Raw genomic sequence first — 8,291 nt, 5'->3', positions numbered from 1 at the left:
CGCATTTTTTAACATCCTATCTTGCATTGTGCAAAAGGTGAGAAATCACATTTAAAAAGAAAAATGTTAGATCTAAGAATTCTGTGATCCATAATGTTGATATCAGTCTTTCGGATTAATCATATCGTTAGGATTTGGTCGACGTTTCGAACCAGCTAATCTGGTTCATCCTTAGGACAAGGTGAGAAATTAGTAGATCTGAAGGAATAAATAGCAAGGATGCGTCACTGCTCAGAGTTAGCCTTTGGAAATTAGCCGTTGGGTAATTTGTTAAATTGTTTAATAATTTAGTTGTTATGTAATAAATAAATATTATGTTTCGATATTATAAATTGATAATATTAAATTTAGTTGTTGTGTGATAAATAAATATTAAATCTCGATATTATAAATGGAATAATACTTATAATATTATATTAAATATTGTAATAATATTGTTAGTTAGGGTTTGACCCATAATATTAGAAACTAGTTGTTATGAAGAAATCATAAGTTAAATCATCTATAACTAATTGATGAAATAATGTAATTTATTATTAATATAACTAATTGATGAAATAATGTAATTTATTATTAATATAACTAATTGATGAAATAATGAAATAATTGATAATTTATTATTAATATAACTAATTGATGAAATAATGTAATTTATTATTAATATAATTAGTCCTTGTATTATATTAGTAAAGATCAGGTTTGTCACACCCCTACACCTGCGGTGATCTTCCAACCGCTTGTAGCGAGGTGCGGCACCACCGAACGCTTTCTTTTTAACAATACTAACGTTTATGGGCTACGCCTACTCCAACATAAACTTACTTTAACTTATGTTTTCTTGCAACCAAATAAAGAGTTATCCTTTATACTTTAAAGAAGATCATTCTCAATCATTAACCATGTACAACAAACCAAGAACATCAACAATACACAAGTATAAAGGGAGGGGCAACTCCCAGAAAAGTCTGCCCAACAATATATTATAACAGCTTCTTCAATATTACAATACAAGTGATGCTTGGCAAGCTCCAAGCCAACACTTAGAATATTTTTACAACCAAGGCATAGAACAGCCTTTCACCATCATATGCACTCTTGCACAAAGAAGAATGCCCACCCGGGCCACCTATCTTACTTTGTCAAGTCCTGCACATAACCTACACGTAATCTGGACCTCGGCACGTTGGTCTCACCCCAAACCGGCACTTAGAAACCCAAACTACACTTACAACTGAACTCCAACACCTCAAACTGCACGAATACACCTACCTCGCACTTGAGCTGAAGCACGCATGAGATATGCGTCTTCCTTTCCAAGACTGCGCAGGTATTTACCCCTTATGCTCAAGAGATATGAGCGAAGTTGCTTGCCTTCAAATGGCCTCCTCACGTGCCATATATATACACATATCACCACGTTTTAAAGGGGTGTGTACAGCCATAAGGCCGACCCCCAAACCATAATAATGTGCCCCCATATGTATGTCGGCTTGGTGTTTTAGCGCTCATCCACCATTGCATATAAAGATCCAGCACTTAGTCGTATTTTACCACACGCTCCTTATCATCGCATAAGTCTGCATGTTCGTCGCATTTTTCGTCGCAAAGTGTTCGCATGACGTCGTAAGCTTGTTCAGCACGCGCCCGTCGTGCGCCCGCGCCGTGCACGATCGCCCGCCCGGCGCCCGTCGCACCCGCAACCGGAGGTCCTTACATTCTCCTCCACCTGAAATCGTTGTCGTCCTCGACAACATACCATCATCCATGATGTCGTCTCCTCCACATAAGGCAAACATCACCGCAACATATGTAGAACCACTGTCATCTGCAATATGTCGTCCATGTGTGTGTCTCCTCCATGTGAAGAGACCATCTCATCAAACCGACTCTCGATGTGCCCCATTCAGGTCCATGAAGCTCTCTCCATCATCTGCTATGTGTTATCCTCAAGTCTTCATTCAACTCTTGATGTGCCCCATTCAGGTCCATGAAGTCCTCTTCATAATCTGCAATGTGCCATCCTCAAGTCTCCAATATTATCAACTCTTGATGTGCCCCATTCAGGTCCATGAAGTCCTCTTCATCATCTGCAATGTGCCATCCTCAAGTCCCCGTGTCACACTAGCAAGTCCTTCTGCATAACATTCCTGCCCTAGCACCTTGTTAGGATGTCCCTTGACATCTCTACAAGTGCTTCCACACAATGTCCTTGCATAGGTCTCTGCCATGCTCCATGTCTTCAAGTCTCCAACCTGATGTCCATGACTAAGCTGCCCATGTAGTCCAACCAAGTAGACACATCACAACATCTGGCCATCTCATCCAAGTCTTCAAACTTCGGTTTAGTGAACTCGGTCACTCAACCATCTCACCATCGAGTCATCATGTCATGAGTTTCTTCATCATAGCTCCTCCACCAAAGTGTCCATCAAGACTATCTCTTGGTCTCGGCCATGAGAAGCCCACCCAAAACATCACAAGTGTGTGCCCTCCTCAATCTGTCCATGAGTCATGCTGGGCACTTAGCCAAAGTGGCTAAAGCATGACCCAATCCTCCGCAACAATCATCAAGTTCCACCCTTGTCTCGGGTTCTTGCACCTTCCATCACAAGGTCACAAGTAGCCCCAACAAGCTCTGCAACGTTTGACAATCCTTGCTTCTCCATACAAGGTTCCATCATAGTCAACCATGGTGAGATCCTCCCTAGCATTGGCAAACTGGCTTTTCCCTTTCTTGCACATGGTCCATCTCCCAAACGCCCAAATGAAACACAAGTATCATCACTTATTTCGTCATCATGAGGCTCCTCCATGTGAGTGACCTCATCCATACATGTTGACAAACTGTACGATCCTGGTTCAACTTGATCAGCCTCAAGTTTATCCTCCATCATGTTCAAGTCTGCAGCATCTTCCTCTATCACAGCTTCCTCTTCCTTATTGGCACAATTTGCAACTTCACCTTGCTCCATTGCCCAACCGGGTTGAAGAAGTTCTTTCTCAGCTTCCCTCTTCAAGGCTATGAGATGCCTCAATTCCTTCTGTCTTATCTCGAACTCCTTGAATTCTACTTCAATCAAGTCTCATTCCTTTGCAAGTCGAAGAGCCTTCCCCATATCAGGAACCCCTTCCTTAACCAAGGCACGAAGATCATCCCTTATTTCAAACAACCTTTTGCCACATTCTACAAATCCTTGTGTTATTCTTTCTGACTCTTCAAGTAGACTCCCTCCGAATTCTTTGAAGGATGTATAACCCAGTTTCTGCAAGATAGACATCTTCACCTGCAAGTATCCTTGTCACTGTCACGAGCAACCTTTGCTCACCAGCTCCGACCGAGCTCTGATACCAACTGTCACGCCCCTACACCTGCGGTGATCTTCCAACCGCTTGTAGCGAGGTGCGGCACCACCGAACGCTTTCTTTTTAACAATACTAACGTTTATGGGCTACGCCTACTCCAACATAAACTTACTTTAACTTATGTTTTCTTGCAACCAAATAAAGAGTTATCCTTTATACTTTAAAGAAGATCATTCTCAATCATTAACCATGTACAACAAACCGAGAACATCAACAATACACAAGTATAAAGGGAGGGGCAACTCCCAGAAAAGTCTGCCCAACAATATATTATAACAGCTTCTTCAATATTACAATACAAGTGATGCTTGGCAAGCTCCAAGCCAACACTTAGAATATTTTTACAACCAAGGCATAGAACAGCCTTTCACCATCATATGCACTCTTGCACAAAGAAGAATTCCCACCCAGGCCACCTATCTTACTTTGTCAAGTCCTGCACATAACCTACACGTAATCTGGACCTCGGCACGCTGGTCTCACCCCAAACCGGCACTTAGAAACCCAAACTACACTTACAACTGAAGTCCAACACCTCAAACCGCACGAATACACCTACCTCGCACTTGAGCTGAAGCACGCATGAGATATGCGTCTTCCTTTCCAAGACTGCGCAGGTATTTACCCCTTATGCTCAAGAGATATGAGCGAAGTTGCTTGCCTTCAAATGGCCTCCTCACGTGCCATATATATACACATATCACCACGTTTTAAAGGGGTGTGTACAGCCATAAGGCTGACCCCCAAACCATAATAACGTGCCCCCATATATATGTCGGCTTGGTGTTTTAGCGCTCATCCACCATCGCATATAAAGGTCCAGCACTTAGTCGTATTTTACCACACGCTCCTTATCGTCGCATAAGTCTTCCTGTTCGTCGCATTTTTCATCGCAAAGTGTTCGCATGACGTCGTAAGCTCGTTCAGCACACGCCCGTCGTGCGCCCGCGCGCCCGCCTGCGCCAGTGCACGATCGCCCGCCCGGCGCCCGTCGCACCCGCAACCGGAGGTCCTTACAAGGTTGATGCTTTAAACAACTGGGTGTGCTTGCTTCATTCTAGTCCGGGCCCTTCTTTGTCTTCGGCTCCATTGGGTTCTGATGAGGCAACGAAGTCAATCCACCTGGTAAGCTCCTCTTCTTACCCTTCTCGGACCTCGTCTTATGTCCAATTGGATTTCTCCTTACTATTTGCAGTTATCTCCAGCCTCGGCTCTATAAGTGGAGTCTTCCGTCAGTCATCGTTCGATAGAACTGGTCAGCCGTCGTTCGATAAGGCTGGTTTTCCTACAAGCAGGCTCGTAGGAAGGTGTTCCAACTGTCCCTCGGACCGCAGCCCCATCCCGGTCCTCTCCGCTTCCCCTCTTGTTCCGTCATCGCTTCCGGATTTGCCTTCTTCCACCTCATCGCCATCCCCTCCTGTTTCCACTGTCGGTTCCTCACTTTCCCCTCCCTCTCTGCACCTGGTTTCCCCGCTCTACGTCGGCCCTCCCCATCTCCAATCCCTTTCTCCCTCCGTTGCTGACTCTTCGCAGTCCCTTCCCAATCTACCCCATCCTCCTTGCCTTGCGTCGAACCTCCCCAACTCCTGCCCCCTAGCATCAACTCTCTCGCTACTCCGTCTTCCTGGTCTGGTAATCCGTCTTCCTTTTCTGGTTACCCATCGTTCTCCAAGACCTGTTTTTTCTTTCCCTAATAGCATCTTAATGGATAATAATTTTAACAATATAAAAACTAATAGTAATAGGTTCCATTACTTTAGATCCATTAAATTTAGACGTCCTAACAAACACTGCAAGATTCCTAGTATGGTTAATAATATGAATTTATGCAATAAACATTCCTCCCATTATAATTCCAACAACACTAATCCCCATAATATGCTTAATTATCATAATAATAATAGTAGTATTAATACTAATATTAATAGGAATAATAATATTAATGTAAATAATAACATAAGCTCTTCATATGAGTGTAATAATAGCAAGTTAGATGATGATGATGATAATAATAATAATAATAAATCTTCATTAGTTTTTAAAAATGTTATTAATATTTCTAGCCAGTCCTTTGATCTTTTTGTCTTTATTCTCCTCAATAAAGGTCTCAATTTCGCCTTTGCCCCTAGTAAGGTCCCTATCGATGACATTATCTGCAACATTGAATATGGGATCAAAGACCTTTCAGACAAGGTCAAGGAAACCATTAGACAGGATTGTGTTGTTGTTCTTAGGAAGGCTAAACCTCCTAAGAAAAACCTAAACAAGGTTGAGTTTCTTACCCTTAAGTCCCTTAAGGACAACCCCAACATTGTCGTACTTAAGGTAGACAAAGGTGGGGTTGTTGTAATTCTTGATAAGCATGATTATATCCACAAAATGGTCGACCATATTTCTAATAGTGGAAGTTACATCAAGCTCAAGAAGAATCCCATTTTGTCAATTTCGAAAGAGGTAGCATCCGTGATTAAAGCAGATTCCTCTCTCCTTCCCCTCTCCCGGAAGCTCATTGAAAGCAATCCCCTTACCCCTAGAATCTATGGCCTTCCAAAGATTCATAAACTTGGGGCCCCCTTAAGGCCTATTGTCAACACAATAGGCGGACCTACCTATCTTCTTGCGAAATTCCTTGCCCAAAAACTCAAGCTTGTTGTTGGTCACACTGAGTCTTTCGTTAAAGACTCTACCTCTTTTGTTCAAGAGTGGAAAGATATAAAATTAGAGCTTGGAAATTTGTTGGTGAGTTTTGAAGTTGTATCCCTATACACCAAAATCCCCATCCAAGAGGCCATTGATATCATTAATCGCATCACTGATGAAAACATTGACAAGCTTGTCGGGTTCCCCTCTTTCCCCTATCATAGCAAACATTTTTATGGAGGATTTTAAGGCCAAGGCCTTAGCCTCCGCTCAATTTCGCCCTAAAAAATGGAAGAGATTCGTTGATGACACATGTGTTGTTTGGCCTCACGGTCGTGAGAAACTTGATCTGTTCCTTAACCACCATAATTCTCAGTCAGAGTCCATCAAGTTCACGATGGAAATTGAGGAGAATGGTCACCTTCCCTTTCTTGACATTCTCCTTTCTAGGAGGGATGATGGTTCCATCTGTCACCAAGTTTTCCAGAAGAAGACACACACGGAACAATATCTCCATGTCAGTTCTCATCACTTCCCTGCTCAGAAATTCGGGGTTCTCAGCACTCTTTCTACCCGCGCTCTAAGAATCTCTGATGATATCCACCTTGATCAAGAGAAATCTCATCTTCTTGAAGTTTTTCAAAATAATGGGTACAACAGGACCAAGTGCCTCAAGGCCTTTCACAAAACGAGCAAAGTGCCTAAAGTAAAACCAACCCATGCTGATCCAATCGCCAAGGTTCATCTCCCTTATATCCAAGGGACCACGGATAGTATTGCCCATATCCTTTAAAAGATGAATGTCTCTTATTCTTTCAAACCTCTCCAAACCATTAAAAATTCCCTTAGATCCGTTAAAGACCCTATTGACCCTAAAGACACAAAAGGGATATACCTTATTCTCTGCTCCTATGGTATCCCCTACATTAGAGAGACAGGTAGGTATATTAAATAGAGAATTGGTGCGCATGTAGTTGACATTAGACACAATCGCTCTCGCACATCAGCCCTTGCCGAGCATCCTGTGAAATTGAAACACCATGTCTGTATTGAAGAATCCAAATTCATCGCTAGGGTTGACCATTTCCACCACAGGAAACTCATAGAAGCAATTGAAATAGAGAGGTATGCCAAAAACCTCAATAGGGATGATGGCTGGAAATTAAGTAAAAGCTGGATTCTAGCTCTCCCCTCTTAGCCCTTCTTCCCTGCCCTCTCCTCTCCCCTTTCCATTCATGCTAGGTCTCCTTTCTCGCCTTTAGGCTTTATCCCCCTTGATCCGGTTTTTTTTTTTAAATGCGATTAGTTTTCCTCCTTCCATATATAGTTTCTATTTTTATAAATATCAAAATAATTAATTTAATTGAATTTATAATAATAAGAATACCATATTCCATTTATAGTCTCTCTTTTTTTTCTTTCTTTTTTCTTTTTTGATATCAAAATAATATATTATTATTATTATACTTTATTAATATATTGAATTATAATACAAAATATTATAATAATAATTTTAAATTAATAATCTTAATATGAATTCCATCAATACATTGATTAACAAATTACCGATTCCAATTACAATGTTTTCATCCTTTTAGATATTATAATAATGGATTAAAATTATTATATTTTATTATTATAGAAATTAATATATTGTTTTAAAATATTATAATAATAGTTCTAAACTAATAATTTTAATATTATGAATCTCTATAATTATAATAATAATAAGAATACCATCAACATATTATTATAAGATTTAATACAGGAACTAATTATATTAATAATAAGTTACAATATTTCATCAATTAGTTATAGATGATTTAACTTATGATTTCTTCGTAACAACTAGTTTCTAATATTATGGGCCAAACCCTAACTAACAATATTATTACAATATTTAATATAATATTAGAAGTATTATTCCATTTATAATATCGAGATTTAATATTTATATATCACACAATAGCTAAATTTAATATTATCAATTTATGGAAACATAATATTTATTTATTACATAACAACTAAATTATTAAACAATTTAACAAATTACCCAATGGCTAATTTCCAATGGCTAACTCTGAGCAGTGATGCATCCTTTCTATTTATTCCCTCGGATCTATTGTTTTCTCACCTTGTCTTGAGGATGAACCACATTAGCTGGTTCGAAACGTTGACCAAATCCTAACAATGTGATTAATCTGAAAGACTAATATCAAGAAAAATGTTTATTCCATAAGTGTGACCATGAAATTTTAGATGTGGATCATTTTAAAAATATTGAATTA

The sequence above is a fragment of the Pinus tabuliformis genome, chromosome 1_1 (genome assembly GCF_031772625.1).
Source record: "Pinus tabuliformis cultivar Carrire ecotype Pingquan chromosome 1_1, CPIR1, whole genome shotgun sequence".
Classification (NCBI taxonomy): domain Eukaryota; kingdom Viridiplantae; phylum Streptophyta; class Pinopsida; order Pinales; family Pinaceae; genus Pinus; species Pinus tabuliformis.
The sequence above is the reverse complement of the archived record's forward strand: the minus strand, read 5'-3'. Positions refer to the sequence as shown.